General features: G+C 39.1%; 1 protein-coding gene and 1 long non-coding RNA gene across 9 annotated transcripts in view; both read right to left on the reverse strand.

Moving 5' to 3' along the window:
• LOC103470268 (membrane-associated phosphatidylinositol transfer protein 2-like) overlaps positions 1–4,565 on the reverse strand; it is a 64,014-nt gene extending 59,449 nt beyond the window's left edge. For 2 of the 6 annotated variants that reach the window (XM_081610676.1, XM_017306728.2), the window contains exon 1: positions 3,850–4,565. The gene's annotated coding sequence lies outside the window, so the exon portion shown is untranslated. The remainder of the gene's footprint in view (positions 1–3,849) is intronic. The other 4 variants (XM_081610675.1, XM_008418581.3, XM_008418585.3 and 1 more) reach the window with 2 other exon arrangements.
• A 7,679-nt stretch (positions 4,566–12,244) lies between these two features.
• Positions 12,245–17,749, reverse strand: LOC145552806 (uncharacterized). Of its 3 annotated transcripts, XR_014088926.1 has the most exons (3): positions 17,515–17,732; positions 16,292–16,611; positions 12,245–16,209 (listed from the first exon to the last, which is right to left on the reverse strand). It is a non-coding gene; the product is annotated as an uncharacterized LOC145552806 (long non-coding RNA). The 3 variants fall into 3 exon arrangements; XR_014088924.1 differs by lacking the exon at positions 12,245–16,209 and having other exon boundaries at positions 16,233–16,611; positions 17,515–17,749; XR_014088925.1 differs by lacking the exons at positions 12,245–16,209; positions 17,515–17,732 and adding an exon at positions 17,010–17,428 and having other exon boundaries at positions 16,233–16,611.
• Positions 17,750–19,584: the final 1,835 nt, after the last annotated feature.

A 19,584-nucleotide genomic window follows, 5' to 3' on the forward strand; every position in this document is an offset into this window, starting at 1 on the left:
CTAACAGCTTCTGTGTTAGATTTAGTGAAATATGGGAGAAGGGAGTAGTTTAATTGGCCAGCCTAAAAAGCAATAAGTTCTAATCACAGTTTACCAATTTGTATTTGTAAATTCAAAGATTAAACTCACAGCATCAGATTGTTGCTATGGTAACAAAACAATCTAACTATGAATATTGTTCTTTCAAGTTTTACAAAGTAAACTTACCAGTTCCTTAAAATCTTGTATCTAAATGTTAAACAATTTAAAATAATTTAATTTATGAATTGCCTAAACAATTGAATAAAATTTAACGGCATTGATAATCTCAATAAACAAGTGTTACATTTATGTATCTGTGGTCTGTTTTAAAATATTAGCGTTTATGGGGCCCCTGAAGCCCTTGGGGGCCTGATGGAGCCGCTGACTTAATTTGGATTTAACAGAAGTGAAAATTTGTTGTGTTTAGACTAGTTGTGGGTTTAAATAGCATTTCACTGGAGATCTTTTCCCGTAACATATAATTACACAGTAATACTTTTACATTTCCTGTCACCTTAACATCTTTTAATACAAAAACACGGTGGACCACCGGTGGACCGTCTCGGCACCCCGACCACCGGGCTTAGCAAGTTTTCTGGGGGAAACCCTGTAGGTCATTCTAACAAATGAATATCCTTTGATCTAAACAGAGTTTCTCAATTCTGGTGTTGAATATCCAGCATGTTTTGGGGGGCTTCTCTTCCTAGTTGACAGGCTTCTAAAGCATTTGATGCTGATGACATAATCCAGTCATTTTACTTAGACCAACTGAAGCAGAGACAAATTTAAAATATGGGCCCTGAGGACCAGCGTTTGGAAACACTGAACCAGCTCTATTGTCACTCTGGCTGTTTGCTTAATATTTTGTCCTGCTGGAAGATGAACCTTCATGCTACTCGCAAATCTTCTGCAGCCTCTGAAAGGTTTGAATCCAGAAATTAAGCTGGTCTCACCTCGGAGCAGCTTTGCTGTCCTTCCTGAAGAACAGCCCATACCATGACGCTACCACTACCATGTTTTACTGTGAGAATATAGAGAGGTGAATGTCAGTATTTTACCACACATGGTGTTTTGAATCTAGGTCATGTAGTTCACCAACTACATGACTGCTGAAGGCTGATGGTTGTGCTGGGTTTTTAGAGTGTTTGAATGCAAAAACGCACAGCAAACTTTTTCAGGTTTCCTTATATAAAGTTCTGCAAACTATTAAACATTTCTACACAACAAAAATATTAAGTTAGTAATCGATTGGAAAATAGTGGCCAAACAAGGCAGAAACATTTCCCTAGAGTTTCAAAACCGCCTGGTAGGTGTTTAAATTTGCATCTGCAACAAAGTCTTTGCCCATTCAGGACATAGCGTACATTGTGCAAGTTTCTGCCTGAGGGGGAGGGAAGAACGTCCAAACCTCAAAAAACTGGTTAGGTGTACGAAGCAGGAATTGTTGCGTATGCAGCAGAGAAAGCTCAGCATTATCTTAAAAGGTCAAAACAACAGAGTTAAGCTCATGTGTAAACAAATTTAAGAATCAGCAAATTCTTTGCTTCTTCTTGAAACAAGCAGCATGATCACAAACTTTTTCCTGAATCTTAAGTTATATTTAAAAAAAAAAAAAAAAGCATCTCATTGCAAGAGTACAAAAGTGTTGAAACAATATGGAGCTCAGAAGAGAGCTGAATTTTTTTTTTTGGTTTTAGTTTTTTTGTCTTTTGCTCTTGCATAATAAGCAAAGGGAACAAAACCCAAAGTATATATAAAAAGCTAACAGCGGTACTTACGCTGTATGTACACATCTTAGAAACATCACAGCCTCCAGCAGCCAGGACTCATGTTTTAACACGTCAAAGCAGAACTTACTTCAGCCGCAGCCATACCGGCCCACAAAACTGCTTGTTTTGGTGTGTGTGCCCCGAATTTCTGCCTTCGACACATTTTATCTGCATGTTTCATCATGTTCTCTTGGGTTCAAGCAACGCTTTCAATTTTGTAACGTAGCTTTTGCATTAAAAACCCACAAACTCACAATTTCCAGTCTTAGTTGAAAGACCTGCTGAGGTGTTGAGCGGAAAGCAGAAGGTGAGAGCGGGAGCGACAAAAGGTGCAGCCGCTCCTGCCCTCGCGGAACAGCGATCATCTGGACAGCAGGCGCCACAGCCTGCGAGTCAGCGCTGCCTCAATGACTCACACAGGCCCTGCTGAGTCAAGTGGAGGGACTCTTGTTGCAGAGAATTACGGACTCGCACTGGAACAAAAACAGGCCTCAGGTATGCAAGAAATTGCTGGCATGCAGGTTCTTGGTGCACATAAACACGACTGGCTGCTATTCATCTGTTCCTTGAGAGGCTGCAGAGACAGGGATCGGGTTTGTGACTCGTCAAGCACGCTGTTATTTAAAGCAGAGCAGTGTCTTACATAAAGTCTCACACCTGTGTGTCACTGTGTAGGCTCTCTGAGAAATGGACACACACAAAAAGGACAGATCGTGGCATGAAAGCTTGAGGAATACAATCAGTCTGGTGCCATGTGATTCCGCACACCGTTCCAATAGCAGCCATGAAAAGACATAGAGTCGGTTCAAGGCTGTTTGTGTCCTTTTCCACCAGCATCAATATTCACAGATCTAATAATAGCCCCTCTGTATCATCCATCTCAATGTTTATTATACATCCAACATAACCATTTTTCCTGCAGCTTAGACAGTAGTGCCCTGTAGAAGAAAGGTGCAGCACATGTACCGCTAAGCTACTTTTATGACGTTAAACTGTTCGGGAACAAAATATTAGAAATGCATGGGAAGGGGCTGCACAACGTCACAACAGCACGCAACTTGCTATATTGTTCTTGAATGTTGCAATGACTACTACATGATTTGGAATAAATGAACAAATACTTCAATCTACAGTGTCAATGTCGGTTTTCTCTGGTTGCACGAAAATTCCAACGCCAAACAGAGAGTAATGTCTTTATAAAATGAGCTAATATTTATTGGACTGTATGTGGCCTAATGTGAAACCGTTTATATGATTGGTTTATTTCTAGGAAGACATTAAATTTTGATGTCCTACTATAGACCTCCCACTCTCCTTCAGCTTTAACATTTTGATAGAGGCTTGACACACAGTGACAGTCCGTCAGACTGGATGAATATATTATTTGCAAGCAGTTTGAATTCTCCCCACCTGACATTTTACAGCCAACCGAATATTGCATCAGAGTCAGTGCAACTGCAACCATTGAAAAGGGATCACAATATTGATTTGATGTATTGTGCAGCTTCTAGTTTGATTCGATTTCTTTTTTTTACCATTTCTATACGTGAACTGGCCCAGTTTGTCTTACAAAGTGCCCCATGAGGATAGTTTTAAGTTGTTGCTGTACAAAAAGCAGAATTGAAAACGTGGTTTTCTTGAGTCTATTAAATGGCCCGTTCCTGCTGGGGAGGAGGGTAAGGCATCTGCTCCCCGGGGGCAGTTTTTCTGAAAAGCCCATATAAAATCATATGCATGATAAGATCTGCCCATGTCACAGTCAGGGTATCCAAAACACCTCCTCATCTGTTAATGCATACCTCCCCTGTGAGCTGCAACTGGGTTATGGATCACAGGAGTGCAGGACAATGCTCTGCATGCAAAGTTAGTCTAAACACGTCTGCTGGAGAGCAAGCACAGCACATGTTGAATGCACGGCTTGTAAGGAAAATAAGATTTATCGAAGGTGGCGTTACATCCCCGAGAAGATGAACTGAAGTAAACCCACCGTCTCTTAGTTACCTAGCAACATGGCAGCAGGGTAAAAGCAAACTGATGGCTGGCAATGCTGAAAACATACCTGAACCCGAAGCACCTCTGCCTTCAACACACTCCTCCAGCAGCAGCAGCAGCAGCAGCAGTCTGGGATTCAAAGTTCATCAGTCTCTCCTCTGGGTTTTATGGCCACCACCTTCTTCCAGAAACACAGATGTCCCTTCAGCATGAGGCAGCCTCCGATCTCAGCGATGCCATAGCCGAACGGAGCGCAACGAAAGTCAGTGACTGATTTCCGTCCACTGGCTCGTCGGTCTGTTTGTGTGTCTGTCGCCTCGACAGGGGAAGGGATGCGGGTACGACGTTTAAAAATGACAAGCGTAGACACATCATCAGCCCCGGGGGTGGGCTACATGAAACCAACCGCAGGTTCTGCCCATGTTTACAAAATCTGTCCACATCATTGCGCGGGAGAGCAACACGCTGGATTTCCTCAATCGACAGAAAAGGCCAAAAACTGTAGAAACGTTAAAATGTCCTTGGAGTATTCGCGCTACGACCCAGTGAGTTGGTGAGTGGGCTCGTCCTGCGGTGAAGAAAACGCAGACAGGGCTGCGTTCAGGCCATTAGCTGCTGCTTCCGTCCACAGAACCGGGAAGGGCGACGAGAAGACGGACAAGGAGCTCTCATCATCATAACTTGCCAGTCCTCTCAAGTCTGAACTGCTGCTTAGACTTCAGCCTTCTCAAGCGCGACACGAAACACAACGCAGATAATGAGAGCATCGTACTTCCGGTAGTCATTTCAAAATAAAAGTCCAGTGTGACGTTGCATTCGTTTAAGACCCATAGCGCTCTTCAGTTTTCACTAAAGCTCCCTTTTTGAATTTACTAATTCAAATGCTAAATGATCCTGTCTATAGAACACAAGGAAAAACGGCAAAAGAAAATGATTTTATTTTTATTTTGAAAGGATTACCAACGTAATTTTCGGCATTTGCCTTTCAACAACGCACACTTAACGATCTGCAAAACGTTGAGGGTAGCGCTCCCCCTGGTGGCAATAAAATATTTTGGTCGAAACCAGACCACAAAGTTGACACTTACGTATTTTCTGAAATTACCAAAAGTCCAATAATGTAATAAATTATTTATTAACCTTAATTTAAAAACGAAATACATTTTCAGCTAATGGTAAGGCTACCTCTAATTTATTTATGTACTACAAATTCAGTTGCATGAGTTACATTTGAGCAGCCTTGTTCCTACCGATCAACAACCAGTCCTGTTGAAGCCCAACAGTATTTGTTTGGAATTTTTGTATCCAAACAAATACTGAACTAAATCAAGAGTTAACCTATTTGTTATCTCACTAATATGGTTTAACAATTAAAAAAGAAGAAAAATTTACATTTTCTTGCGAAAATGAGAATGATGTAAACTGAAATTTTCTGAAGAAAGTGAAAGTCCAAAGAGAACAATCAGTTTTATTACGCAATTAAAGCTTTATCAAGATGTGCATCTTGGTAATGGTTCTGCATATAATGTGGATTCCCTTTACCTTAAGTCTAAGGAAATCTTGGAAGAGAGGAAACAGAAGGCAATATTTTAGGCAGGAAATCTTCTGTTAGTTGTCCAGGGTGCAACTGCAGTATATCAGAGAATCAAATGCTTTATGTTGAACCAGCCTGTGTTGGTTCATCTCTTCATTTTGACCTCTTTTCCACTGGCTCTATTTCTGTATTACCATAGTAGGGCTCTTGACCCTCAGGTCATCCCATCCACTTTCCCAGCTCCACTGACAGGTGAATATACTGTATGCACAACAGCTGTTCAAACCAACTGAAAATTTGCAAGCATTTCTTGTTCAGATTGTTTTATTGTTTCCTTTGCTGGAAGCCACCTTCAGCTTTAAAATTTTTTTTAAAAAAATTTCCATAAAAGAAAATGACACATACACCACTACACACACCTTGTCACACCTTAATATTCTACATGATTGAGATAATTGCATTTATATCAATAATGCACAGCAAAAAGCCCAGTGTTAATTTAACTCTGAAGAGTGTGGACTATATAAACACTGAAAAAGTGTTAATATCAACTCTGTGGGAGTTAACATAGTGTTGATTTAACTCCCACAGAGTTGATATTAACACTTTTTCAGTGTTTATATAGTCCACACTCTTCAGAGTTAAATTAACACTGGACTTTTTGCTGTGTGCAATTATTTACAAAGCTCAATCTCTGCTGGTAGTCCACAAGAAAATGTTCACATTAAAAACTAAATGTATTAATTTCATAAAGATTCAATGTGCAGCACTGTGAACATGAGTGTATCTGTTGGGGCAGCAGCATCAGAGCCAGGGATCTAAAAAGGCTCAACAGCCTGATAGAGAAGACTGGTTCTGTTCTGGTTTTGTTCTAGGGCGACTGTGGGAACTCTGGAGATGCAAAGAAGGATTCTTCATAAAATCAAGAAAATTATGGACAACCCAGACCATCCTCTTCATGAGTCTGTCATGGGAAAACAGAGTATCTTCAGTCAGAGGTTTCTTCTGATTCACTGTAGTACAGACCGCTACAGGAGATCTGTCCCGCCAACAGCCATCACTAATAACTCCTTGAAGACTTTGAATTAATGAGTTACAACGACATTTAATTTTCCTTTGGGAATAATAAAGTATTTTTTAAATTGAATTTCAATTGAGAGATTAGATGAAAATGTAAGTTTCTTTTCCACATGTTAGACAGATGTCGTCACAGGTCATCAGCAACAGATTGTCTTTTCCCGATGACCTGTTTCCTGATTTACTAATTTTAGTTACTGTCAGTGAGGAACAGGAAGCATTACATCACAGTCCATTAATGTGTATGTGGAAAAAAAAAAACTGAGAGCTATTTTTATCCAGGATGTATTTTCTGAATAACAATGTACGTTTATTAGATTTTTTTTCATCCTTTGTCTCATCTATAATGAAATTACATGATACGACATAAACAACATAGTTTTTAAAAAAACATATAACTACAGCCATTATATAGATGTTTATATGTTTAAATTTGTTGTAGAAGACACTGTAGATGTCCTCCACCCATAGGCGTAGGAAGCGGGGGGTCGGGGGAGACATGTCCCCCCCAATTTTGGAGAGAGTCACGTTCGTGCCCCCCAATAATTTCACCTCAGTTGCGAAGAATTTTAAAATCTTCCACTCGCATGCTTTTATTTTGAAGGCGCACAATAGCGCATTAGCAGAGCGCTTCCTCCCCTCTCTGAACCGCTCAGAGTAAAGGCAGCAGCAGAGGGAGTCAGAGAAACTCCGTTTGAATGAGGTAAACGATCTGTCAGGAATTTTGCCATGAATATCGCTCGTTTATAACATCTTGTTGTCAATTTATTTTCATATATAGAACTAAATCTTTTTGGTTAAGCTGTTTTAATTCTGGAATAGTCACATGTCCAAAATTTTACTGCTAACTTTGTTTAAAAGTTAGCTAGTCTAGTCACAATGATTTAGAATGAGACTGAAAAAGCAGCGAAGTTAGCCTTTTTATTATTTAAAGTGAGCAACACCTGATCATACTCGACCACTTAACGTGTATTTATATATTATATTATTTTGATATTTAGGAGAACAGCAGGGCTAGAATGATGTTGAAGAAAGGTGAAGAAGCTCTGGTGAGGTCTTCATTTAGTTTATTGAAATATGTATGAACTGTTTTTATTTTTTAAATAAACTAAACTATTTTATTATGAGAGGAGCAGATCAGGCATAGGAGAGCCAGGTGGAGTTTCAGAGTGTGAAAATATAAAAATTATATTAATTATATAAAAAATTATATTAATTACAGGAGACGATAAGAAAAGTGCTTGAGGAGGTTTAAAAATAAATTAGTGAAAATTTTCGCTACAAAGTAAATAGAGTTGAGATGTATAATAATGTATACATCTGAAAATTAAGTTGTTTAAATTCTCATTCTGTATGATAAAAACATACTTTTTATATTTAGTTCACATTCTGATCCTGTACATTACTGTAGTGTCTGTTGTAAATCCATGAATCCATGCAGGAACACCAGGTTGCAGAGAGTCATAGGGAGGCAGAGACAAAAACACATATCTGTAGATATTTTTAGTTAAATGTTTGCGGCTAAAAATTACAGAATAAAAACATTTAGGATTTTTGCTTCAGTGTTTTTTATGGCTCATGTTTGGTAAGTTACTGAATGCAGAGCTGGAAAGTGAGACTGAGTTAACAGTGAGGAGCTAAGGTGTCTGTTAGACGTGAAAAGTATAATTTTTATTTATTTTGTAGATCAAATTGTTGCACTGATGTAGAGTTTCTCAAGAAGAACAAAACTTGTTTTTTAGATTTTATTTTTGTTGGTCAAACTGCTGTATTGAGTTTAAAACTGCCGAGTCCTATTTTATTATTTGTTTTTTACTTTGGTTTTAGAAAGAAGTAGAACCAGTTCAACTGCAAGTCAATTTATATCAGTGCATTTTGACCAATAATCAAATGTCTTTTGACCAATAGGATATATCAGAATCTGGTAGCCTGTCTGTGCTACCAGAGTTTGTATCTTGCTAGTTGTGAGGCAAATGCTAAAGTGAGTGTTCATCCTGGAATCCTGATTATTGGATTGTAAATAGTAACGTGTTAGAATACTTGTTACTGAAACAATGGTCAGATTAGAGTAACGCATTACTGATGTGTTGATGGCATAATTGTTTGACATTTCTGCTCAAAATATTTACTGATCTGTCAGGTTTCCGATATGCGTCGCCCCCAATGACAGACAGACTCTTTCCTGCGCCCTTGACTAGAACACTCTAAAAGGCAATACCTATTCTTACTTAAATTAGGTTTGTATGCTTTACTCAAGTCTAACTAAATTGTTTATTCAACTCAAGTAATGTGAGCAATGTACATGTTTGGCCTGAGAAAAGTACAAGACTACGTTATTTTGAGTAAACTGGATTTGACTATTTTTGTCACTGGAGTGAATGCTTCAGCTCAGCGATGCGCAGTAAAGTGCAGGAAGCTTCCATTGGAAGAGACAGAGCTTCTTTAAAGGTGAGTTATTTGTCTTCAGTATATTTTCATGTGCCATGTATGCCTTTACTACTCGCATATATGGTTACAGGTTATTTTTTCTTTGAAAAGATGACGCATAAAAGTCTTTGCAGGCTAATATGCTAATGTTAGCATTGGCTCATGGGTCCAACATTAGCTAAAACTGCCACGCCTTTTACTTGAGAGCCTTTAATGTTTTTGTCCATTGTTGTGGAAAAAAACTTACCAAGCACTGTTGAGGTAAAATCACTCAATCAGGTTTATTTATGAATTATGCACAATACAGAGCTTGTAGGACAATCAATCATGAAGCAATTCTGGATGGAAAGCTCTGCCAGGCAGAGACAACACATGAGTCTTTTACACACATTAAAGTTAATTTTAAATTGACTTCTCTTATGTCTAATGAATTTCTAAACTCTTAAACATCCTTAGGAGTCAAACAACTAAGAATGATCATAATTAAGCTACCCAATTTCATGTGTTTTCTAGAAAACCCAACAAAACAAAAAAAAATTACATTAGTGCAGTGAAGGTATAGATAAGTGTCCGTTCAAAACCCAACAAGAAAGCGCAGAGTTTCCATCTGGAAAGTAGGTAAAGCATAGAAGCAGGAACACTGATCGCCTGTCTGCTCAGGAGGATTTGTTACCTCCTGTCATAAAAGTATAAATCTTCACTCTCTGCTTCGGTCACTCGCCAGTGGACCAGCAATAGTTCTTTGAGTTTGAGAGCCTTTCAGAAACATCCAAACTAGCTGTTGCTCTGGACATTGTCCTCTTTCGTGTCAAAAGTTGAAGTACTTGATACTTGGTAGAGTGAAGTTTTGCTGCTCACTCTGTTGCTTTGTTGTTTCAGATTTAAAGTCGTGTTCTAGATGGATGTTACAGACAGGTCGTCCTTCACAGTGGGTTCATGTTGTTCCTTCCTTCTCGCCCCTCTCCCCCACTCGGTCTCGGCGTTGCTGCTGCCAAATCCTCTCTTTCCTCTGGCTTCCTGTCAGTCCAACTGGTTCTGGTGTTGGATCTTTGGGTTGTCCAGATCGTCCCTCAGGAAATGTCCATGTTGTCCACAGATGAAACAAGCGTCAACAGTTCAGAGTCGTCTTCTCTCACAGCTCTGAAGCATGTTTAGCTTTTCTTCCTCTACGCTGATACTGGACAGCAGACCAGTGGAGGTTGTTAAAGCTCAGTCTCACAGTTTTCAGTCCAAATGCTCAACAGGAGACTGACAGTTGTCCCCTGGAGGTGATGGAGGTCTTTTCTGTCTTCTTGATCCTCCAGATCTTCTCAATCATTTTCATTGGCTGGTTTTGTAGGAGGGACATCATCTGGTCCATGGGAGGACAGATGGGAGGAGTTGAGGTCAGAGGTCAGATGCCCCGTGCGAGGCTCAGACAGAGAGAAAGAAAAAGCAAATAGAAATCAATTAGGGTTTGTTTTGTCATTTTCCTTGTTGTTTTCTATACATATATATTTATGAATCTTATTTTAACCTTTTACGTGATCATATAGTTTCAGTCATTTATTATCCATCCAGTATTATGGCTCCTTTTTGTGGAACAGTTTCTCAGAGAAACCTGAGGGCTAATTGTTCGTACAGCCCTAGTGTGAGGATCTGTTTTTCAGATGTCGCGGGAATGCATGACGGCTCTGACCGGGAGGATCCCATGAGCCACCATCCTGGAGTCTGTTTGGAAGGATGGGATGGCTTACGTTGATGATTTGGCTGAGGGGGTTCAGACCTATGCAGAACAGCAGTGGGGGCAGAGAGTTTCCTGGAAAGAATTATGATTCTTTCCAGAGTTTTTGATTTCTGCCCCATTTGATTGACACTTGTGCAAGTGGTTTACAGTTGCAGGTTTTTTTTATTTTTATGTTTTTATTGTATTTATTTATTATTTATTTATTTATTAATATATATACTGCAAACTGCACAATTGGTTTGCAGTTGCAGTTTTTTATCCATCCATCCATCCATTTTCTTACACCCTTGTCCCTTAGTGGGGTTGGGAGAGGTGCTGGTGCCCATCTCCAGCTAATGTTCCGGGCGAGAGGCGGGGTACACCCTGGACAGGTTGCCAGTCTGTCGTAGGGCAGTTTTTTATTTATTTTTATTTTTTATTTTTTTAAATATATACTGCAAACCACTTGCACAATGGGTTTGCAGTTGCAGTTTTGTTTATTTTATTCTTTTATTTATATATAACGCAAACTGCAAACCACTTGCACAAGTGTCCACTGCTGTTCTGCATCTGAACCCCCTCAGCCAAATCACCAAGACTGGCTACGGATACCGACTCAAGAATGGGGCCACCATTAATGTTACCCTAACCCTCCTCTACATGGATGACATCAAGCTGTACACCAAGAGCGAGCGAGACATCGACTCACTGATCCACACCACCAGAATCTACAGCACTGACATTGGGATGTCATTCGGACTAGAGAAGTGTGGTCGGATGGAGGGAAGGTCATCCACACAGAAGGTCTCTCACTCCCAGAAGGAACAATAACAGACATTGAGGACAGTTACAAGTACCTGGGAATACCACAAGCAAATGGCAACCTCGATGAGGTCACAGGGAAAGGAGTCACAGACAAATACTTCCAACGATTAAGGCAAGTCCTGAGAAGCCAACTCTTGAGGGTGATTCTTTTTTTGCGGCAACATTCCATGTCCCCATGTTTTGCTTACAATTATTTTTTGTAAAATGTGCCAAATATTTACAACAAAGTATTTTAATTATACATTTAGATGCTTGCCATTATTCAAATATAAATGAAATGCCTTTTAAATATTTTGTTCTTTACACACCTTTTTGGTGACTGACATGTTCGATTTCATGTGTCCCCAGTGCAGTGTAATAGACTTCCTCATGACATTTAAACTATAAATGTCATGAGGATATATATATATATATATATATATATATATATATATATATATATATATATATATATATATATATATATATATATATATATATATATATATATATATATTTATTTATTTATGTTTTTCTTCAATAAGTTGATTGACTGAACTAAACCTTATTTTAATATGCAATTATTGAAACTATTTTCTCATTTGATATTTTCTTCATATTATGCATGTCCCAGTACTAACTTTTCACCCTGTTATGATGTTTCATTTCTGCCTTCAAAAAGTCTAAAATTCCATAAAAACCATTTAATGTAAGTGACATCAATTGGTTTTGATGTGAATTCAACCATGGAAAACAAAGTAAGCTTCAACTGTCACTATCTCTGTACTTTTTCTTATCTTATATATGTTAAACCTGTATATGTAAAGCTTAAAGTTCCACCCTGTTAGGATAGATTGTGAAAAATGTTTATTCAGTAGAATTTAGAAAAACCTAATATTAGATTTAGTCATTAAAGGTTTGTTATTCTGTTGAAGGTTAGCTAGCTAAATGTTGACCGCATAAAGAGATACAGGTAGATTAGTTAGAAAAGTTCCACCCTGTTATGTTCCACCCTGTTATGTTCATGAACCAAATAAGGTAGAAATTAGGGTGAAAAGTAATAATTTTAAGTCAAATAAAAAAAATTCAGATGATGGAATAGAGTTGCAGAGTAGTCTGAGGTACAATGAGTACCTGTCATGGGAAAATCCACTACAGGGATATCACCTGTTTTTGCCAAATAGAGCCAGGACAAATACTCTACCTATACTTTGACTTGAGAGAGGCAATCCTGCAACTAATAATGAAAATCATCAGATTTTAGAATCAAAGACTTTGATTTTCCACCCTGTTATGGGACAATCCACCATGTTATGTTCCATTCCACACATGTTTTTATTAAATATTGTTACAGAAACATTAAGTACTGTGAATTTTTATGTGCCATGTTGGGATTTGAAGACCAATAAATGCAAATATTGGTATACGTTTTTAAAATTACCAATATTTTCAATGCTGTCAGTAATAATGAGTAAAAAAATGTTTTTTTTCTTTACAATACAGTCATAAATTATTTGTAACTTCATGATGTGTTACAATTTCAAGAATAAAACATATTATATAGTAAAAGGGACACACACTTTTTAAGAAAAAGCCATTATTTTTCAAGATTTAAATGTTTCTCTATTTATGGTCTATATGTAAATGTTCATAACAGGGTGGAACACATTCAGAGACAATGTTGAAAAAAAACACATGTAATTATTAATTTATCCAATCCTGAGCTTGCCCATTATTAATTTCTTATTGTTAAACATGTCAGTGTTGTAACAAAATATTTAAAACTTAAAACATTAATACTTTTTTTTTCAAAAATCCTGAGGCCGAAATGTTGCCGCAAAAAAAGAATCACCCAAGAACAAGAACAGTGCAATAAATAGCTTCGCCTTACCAGTAATCAGAGACCTTGCAGGAATAACTAGTTGGCCAAAGGAGGAGATAAACACCACTGATGTTAAGACTCTGAAACTACTAACCATGCATGGAGGGCACCACCCCAAATCCAGCATTCTGACTAAACACGAGCCGCAAGGAAGGTAAATAAGGCAGGTGATTCCTTGAGTTTTCTAAATTGAGGGAACCAAATCTTTTTGGAATCCTTTACTGTGGCGATGTAAAATAAAACCTATTGGGCGGATGTACAGTAAAAAGAGGAGTGGGCCCAAAACTGAACCTTGGGGAACCCACGCTGAGAAACAAGGTCCCAGAATACCCCCATACTAAAATATTATCCATCCATCCATTTTCTTCCGCTTATCCGGGGTCGGGTCGCGGGGGCAGCAGCTTCAGAAGGGAGGCCCAGACTTCCCTCTCCCCAGCCACTTCTTCCAGCTCCTCCGGGGGAATCCCAAGGCGTTCCCAGGCCAGCCGAGAGACATAATCCCTCCAGCGTGTCCTGGGTCTTCCCCGAGGCCTCCTCCTGGTGGGACGTGCCCGGAACACCTCACCAGGGAGGCGTCCAGGAGGCATCCTGACCAGATGCCCGAGCCACCTCAACTGGCTCCTCTCGACGTGGAGGAGCAGCGGCTCTACTTTGAGTCCCTCCCGGATGACCGAGCTTCTCACCCTATCTCTAAGGGAGAGCCCAGCCACCCTGCGGAGGAAACCCATTTCGGCCGCTTGTACCCGTGATCTTGTTCTTTCGGTCATGACCCAAAGCTCATGACCATAGATGAGAGTGGGAACGTAGATCGACCGGTAATCGGTAAATTTTTTCTGAAATATTAAAACTGTACAATTCATGTTTAAGGTCAGAAATCAGCAACTTACACCCAATATACAGAAAATGTTTTGTGACAGAGAGGGAAGTTATAATTTAAGAGGTGATGGACATTTTAAAAAACAATGTATTAGAACAACCATGCAGAGGTTTTGTTTATCGGTGCGTGGAGTAGATGTATAGAATGGATTAAATGATGAGTTCAAAAAAGTAGAAGTATAAACCAGCTTAAAAAACTGATTAAAAAGGAGCTTATTGCAAAATATGTTCTATAAGATGACTGTTTTAAAGTCTGTAAATACTATTGCTGATATACTGTTTAAATATTGGGACATCTTTAAATGTCATGTAAAATGGAAACAAGTTGTCTCGTTTTGATGTTTTGACAGTTAATTGATTATAAATTGATAAGTATGAAAGGGGCAGGACATTATAAGATATTACATCTTCTACCTGCTCCTTTTCAAACAGAAAATATAAAATTTGCTTGTCACTTGAGCATAATAATTTGTTTTACCTCTTATTTCTGTAGTCTGTTTCATTCTATTTTATTTTATTTTTTTCTTTCTTGATTGTCTTTTCTGTCTGTTAGAAATAAAAATAAACACATAAATAAATAATTAGCTGGCCAAAGGAGGAGATGAACACCACGGATGTTAAGACTCTCAAGCTACTAACCATGCATGGAGGGTGCCACCCCAAATCCAGCACCCCGAGACTAGCCACAAGGAAAGAGGCAGAGGACTACTGAGTATGAGAGCCACTGTCCAGGATGAAACATCCAAGATCCATAAATACACCAAGGACAAGGTCTCAACAGACCTTGTCTGCTCAATAAATGTCTCAGACAATGGGGAACAGAGGATGAGGTGCTGGAGGTACCATCATGGGAGGACAAGCCCCTACATGGGATGTACCACCGACAAATAACTGAAGTGGCTAATATCGGGAAATCCTACCAATGGCTGGAAAAACCTGGACTCAAGGACAGCACAGAGGCTCTCATCCTGGCTGCATAGGAACAGGCCCTAAACACCAGAGCAATAGAGGCTCAGATCTACCACACCAGACAAGATGTATATTGGCAAGGAGGCCCCTGAGACAGTCCAGCACATAACAGCAGGGTGCAAGATGCTGGCAGGGAAAGCGTACATGGAACGACATAACCAAGTAGCAGGCATAGTGTACAGAAACATCTGCAGAATATGGACTGGAAGATCAAAGTGGGGAACACCCCCAAAGGTGGTGGAGGATAACTGAGCTAAGATCCTGTGGGACTTCCAGATCCAGACAGACAAAATGGTAATGACGAACCAACCGGACATTGTGGTGGTGGATAAACAACAGAGGAAAGCCGTTGTGGTGGATGTAGCAGTACCAAGTGACTACAACATCAGGAAAAAGGAGCATGAGAAACTGGAGAAATACCAGGGCCTCAGACAGGAACTGGAAAAGACCTGGAAGGTGAAGACCACAGTACCATACCATCCCATACCAACTTTATTTATGAAGCACTTTATACACTAATAAATTGATTAAAAACAGAAGAAAACTGACCAGCAGTAGAAGGGTTAAGAACACGATAGAACCGAGCTGCAGTGCATGCTTTAGCTTTAGCACAGGACAGCGTTATCTCAAATAAAACAGGCATATGGTCTGAAAATAATGAGTCACCAATCACTAAATTACAAACTGGTAGACCATAAGATAAAACCAGATCAAGACTGTGACCATGCTCATGGGTAGCACCAGTCACAGACTGCACAGAATTAAAAGAATCGGTATCATTAAGAAATGACTGAGCCATAGGTGAAGTAGGACGACAGACATGAATATTAAAATCACCAACAATGAGAACTCGGTCATACCTTGGCATGATATCAGCCAGGAAATCAGAAAAGTCATTTATAAAGTTTTTGTTGTACTCGGTGGCCGATAGACCGCCGCACACAGCACAGTGTGAGAGCTGCCGAGTTCAAATAGGCTGATCTCAAAGCTACTAAACGAGGCCAGAGGCAACTGTTTACAAGTAAAACTGCTTTTAAAAACAGTCACTATTCCTCCACCGGACCCCGACATCCTTGGAGCATTAAAATAGCCGCAGTTCCGCGGCACAAGTTCATTAAAAATGCTGGAGTCACCAAACCACTTGTCCATGATTCTGTTAATAAAACATCCAATCAATAAGAGGAAAAAAAATCCCTAATGACGAAAGTTTTATTTGTCAGCAACCTGGCATTTACCAAACCGATCCTGGCAGAAATCGGCGGGTCTACACCATCAGGTGGCATCCGGTGCTCCCGGCAAAGAGGCCGCAGGTTGCTAGGATTCACCCTGCGTCTATAGGGCCAAGGTGCACAGGGACCTGTGGTAGTCTAGCCTGTGGTCATCGGGGCCCTCGGGGCAGTCACCCCCAAACTGGAACAGTCGCTAAAACAGATCCCAGGAACAGCATCAGACATCTCAGTCCATAAATGTCAGGCACAGCCAAGATACTGCGCAGAACCCTCAAGCTCCCAGGCCTCTGGTAGACGACCCGAGCTCAGAGGATGAAAGAGTCCACCTGCAGAAGGGTGAGAAGGGAATTTATATAAATATGAATAAAATATACACATTGTCTGAGTATCTCCAAGTAGGTTTAAAAGAAAACGCGATCATCTCTTAGCAACAGATTAACAGCGTAGCAACAAAAATTCTTATTGATAAAAACATATAATGTTTCTCCCGCTCTTTTGAAATACCACTTATTTTACACTAACCAGAATTGTGCAGTTGGTGAATTTTGCAGAAAAGTTTTTTTTTTTTTTTTGTCATAGCAAGTACACTAAACACATTCAACACAAAAGTAAAAATCTGGATACTTCGCGGCAGTGCGTTACCAAAACCCCCCCGCCTATCTCTTAAAACCAAATTAATAGCAAGTAGTTTATAAAACAAAAGCTCTTTCGAAATAACGCTTACCTGATTAGATATACAAGACATTTACCGTTGGCAAATTTCGCAAAAGTGAAAATCTGAAGTTTACTTCGTGGCACTTGGTTACCAGTAAACACACTCATCTCTTAGCAACAGATTAGCAACAAAAATTGTTATTGTTCAAAAAACATAGGATTTCTTCTGCTCTCTCTCAAATGTTTACTTTGTGGAACTTGGTTACCAGAAAACGCGATCATCTCTTAGCAACAGATTAACAGCGTAGCAACACAAATTCTTATTGATAAAAAAATATGTTTCTTCCGCTCTTTTGAAATACCACTTATTTTACACTAAAGAATTGTGCAGTTGGTCAATTTTGCAGAAAAGTTTTTTTTTTGTCATAGTGGCAAATACACTAAACACACATTCAACACAAAAGTAAAAATTTCGATTTATACTTCGTGGACCAGAAAAAACCCTGTTTATCTCTTAAAACTAAATTAATAACAAGTAGTTTATAAAACAAAAGCTCTTTCGAAATAACGCTTACCTGATTAGATACAAGACATTTACCGTTGGCAAATTTCGCAAAAGTGAAAATCTGAAGTACACTTTGTGGCACTTGGTTACCAGTAAACACACTCATCTCTTAGCAACAAAAATAGTTATTGTTAAAAAAACATAGGATTTCTTCTACTCTCTTGAAATACCACTTTTTGACTCTCCGGAAGGCTGAGTTATAGTCGCGGTTGTAACAGTTCGCGTTTTTGAGCCAAGACAGCGGTATGGCGTTTATAGTTAAGGTTTATATTGGAGCCGCCTGGGAGAACCCGGCGCGCGTGATCCGCACGGAGTTGCAAAGATCCAGAGACGCACGAGGCGCTGCGACACGCTGAGCATGCGGCGGCGTCAGCTTGTGCCGCTGCGTGTCCGCTTCAACGCGCACAATGAACCGAGCTCCGTGCTCATGATAAATTAAAACAAATTAAATAATTTCCATTGGCATTATTTATCACTTCTCTTTTTATTTCTCTTTCTTTCTACAAAAAACTGTATTATAAAAGCTTTCTGGTTGGTGCTTTGGTCTCAGCTAAACCTTTTTTTGAAGGAAAATTTTATTTACAAAGACTTCAAAATTCATTTTATTTGTCGTTTTTGTTTATTTATTTTGAATATTTGAAATGCCTTCCAGTTGCAGTGTTAAATGTTCATTTTAATTACAAATTTACTGATCTTTCAGATTGTGTTCTTGCATTATAATTTTGCCATTACTAAATTATTTAACATTACTAAAAAATGGTCTAAAAGCAACAATATTTTTTATCAAAAATCAAGATTTGTTATTGTGACAGGTCTACACACATATGATTTATAGTGTAGTTAGTTTATTGCCATGGATAGCATAGTTACTTTGAAAGAGTAATTTGATCACTCAATGAAAAATTCATCCATCAGCTAAAATTTGCATCTGTTTTCCCTCCATCGTTTACGTTTGTGTCGCTGGTGTTACATATGAAACCTATTTCCCCAAGGAAAAAGAAGAAAGCAACAATATGTGTTTTCTAAAAATAATCACAAATACGTAACTTGGATACGTAATTTTAATCTGATTATTGGATTGTAAATAGTAACAAGTTAGATTACTCGTTACAAGGGGTCAGATTAGTAACACGTTGATGACACCATTGTTTGACATTTTTGCTCAAGATATTTACGGATCTTTCAAGTTTCCGATATGTGTCCCCCCCCCCACCAATGATAAACTTGTTCCTACGCCCTTGCCTCCACCAGAGGCTTGGTGTACCTTTGTTGTTCCAAGGACCGCTTTCCTCAGGACAGAGATGTCAGAGGTTGTTACTTGAATCTGCAGAAACCACTCTCCCAGTATAGAGGTCACAGATCAAAGTCCTCCAATGACCACTGCCACGACTGAGGCTTTCCCTTTCTTTCAATACCATATAGTTTATTCTTCTTTCAGCCCTTGGTTTTTTTCAAGCTTTTTATTGTCTCTTTTGTTGAGGTCTGTATTCCATAGAATCACAATATCTATCATTAATCCCCTCTTTTACATTTTCTCTATCACCACAATGTCCAGTTGGACAGTAATCTCTGGTTTATAATCTGGATCTAAAAATCTAGCAGGATCTTATCTCTGTCACCGTCAGCCACTCTTGATGGAGTCTCCCATTTTGACTGTGGAACTTCAGGACCTTATTTGGTACATGTGTTCCTCTGCACTATTCCAGGCATTTGGTTTTGGCCTTCCATGATGGCCAGGGGTGTCCAATTTGTCCTCAAAGGCCAGTGTCCTGCATCTGGGTTTTCCTAGGACAGTTTCTAAACACTTCCCATGCGGACCAAAATGGCCAAAGTCAAAGTACTGCATTATTTTAGAAACAGAAATGTATTGGAATGTGGACTTGACTTTGAATATATTTATATATATTTCTACATAAACTACATTAAAAATTAATTGGAGGGAGATTTGATATATATTCGTGCGGTGCCATGTAAATAAACTGAGCTCAAGTTTTTGTTAAGTTCAATTTTTTATGTTGCAATTTTGATTCGTTCCACACGGTGGTGCTATTGAGTCAGCAAAACCTTCATTGTCGCCTCG

This window comes from Poecilia reticulata, chromosome 9 (genome assembly GCF_904066995.2).
Source record: "Poecilia reticulata chromosome 9, P_reticulata-male-v2, whole genome shotgun sequence".
NCBI lineage: Eukaryota > Metazoa > Chordata > Actinopteri > Cyprinodontiformes > Poeciliidae > Poecilia > Poecilia reticulata.